Source organism: Egretta garzetta, unplaced genomic scaffold (genome assembly GCF_000687185.1).
Source record: "Egretta garzetta isolate BGI_Z169 unplaced genomic scaffold, ASM68718v1 scaffold1818, whole genome shotgun sequence".
NCBI classification, from domain to species: Eukaryota; Metazoa; Chordata; class Aves; order Pelecaniformes; family Ardeidae; genus Egretta; species Egretta garzetta.
This window is the reverse complement of record NW_009260451.1, coordinates 71342-72157: the sequence shown is the minus strand read 5'-3', so window position 1 is coordinate 72157 and position 816 is coordinate 71342. Positions and strand designations below refer to the sequence as shown.

Sequence of the window (816 nt, the reverse complement as noted above, 5' to 3'; positions counted from 1 at the left end):
CTCCTGCCTGCCACCAGAGCCTGCATATTCAAAGGCGGCTTAAAAAGGAAAAATGAAAAGCAGGTTTTGAGCTGTGAAGGCGAAGAGCTGAACAAATCTCAATCGGGAGCAGGCTGCCTGGTTAGACAGCGCGTGCCAGCCTCCGCCTTCTCCCATTCTTCCCCTTCTTCCTAAACAAACAGCAGCTTGTATTCAGCACCTGAACGGCAACTTGCTGCGGAAAGTTTGCTTTAATATTTATACGCTCAGCACAGCTACACGCTCCCGAGCTCCATCAAAGCCTGCATTATAAGAGTGGAGAAAGGAGCGAGGACAGGGAGAAGTTCGCTGATGCGGGAGCCGTCCCTCCCGCACGCTCTCTCTCCAGGTACAAGCAGCAGAGTTCTTTGCCAGGGCCTCTGGGAGAAATCCCTTTAATATTTATAAACTGCTACGGTACCGGGAACAGGAGCAGGCGGGTGACGCTGAGGTTTGCTGCAGGTGAACCTGGCCTCCTCGCTGCCCTGGGGAAGGGCGACCGGCACAGGGAACCCTTCCCTCGGGTGGAGGAGAAACCAAACCCTCCACCACACTTGCAAAGGCAGCGGCAAGCTGACAGATCTGTCATAGCTCCCTACGTGCTGGCTGATTGCGTATGGGCAAGGCCGCAGCCGCCCGGCGCCGGCTCTGCTGCCGTTTGCACCCAGCGCCCGGGGATCAAAACCTGCCCCTGCTTCTGGCAGGAGACAAACCCCACTGCGGCAGAGACGGGGTTACCTTCCCAGCAGAAAGGGCCAGCGCAGAGCTCAGGGTCTCCCATCACGGACCGGCACCCGC

General features: G+C 57.8%; 1 protein-coding gene across 1 annotated transcript in view; it reads right to left on the bottom strand.

Annotated features, from left to right (window-relative positions):
• CTNNBL1 (catenin beta like 1) overlaps positions 1-816 on the bottom strand; it is a 55941-nt gene that overhangs the window by 924 nt on the left and 54201 nt on the right. The window lies entirely within an intron of this gene.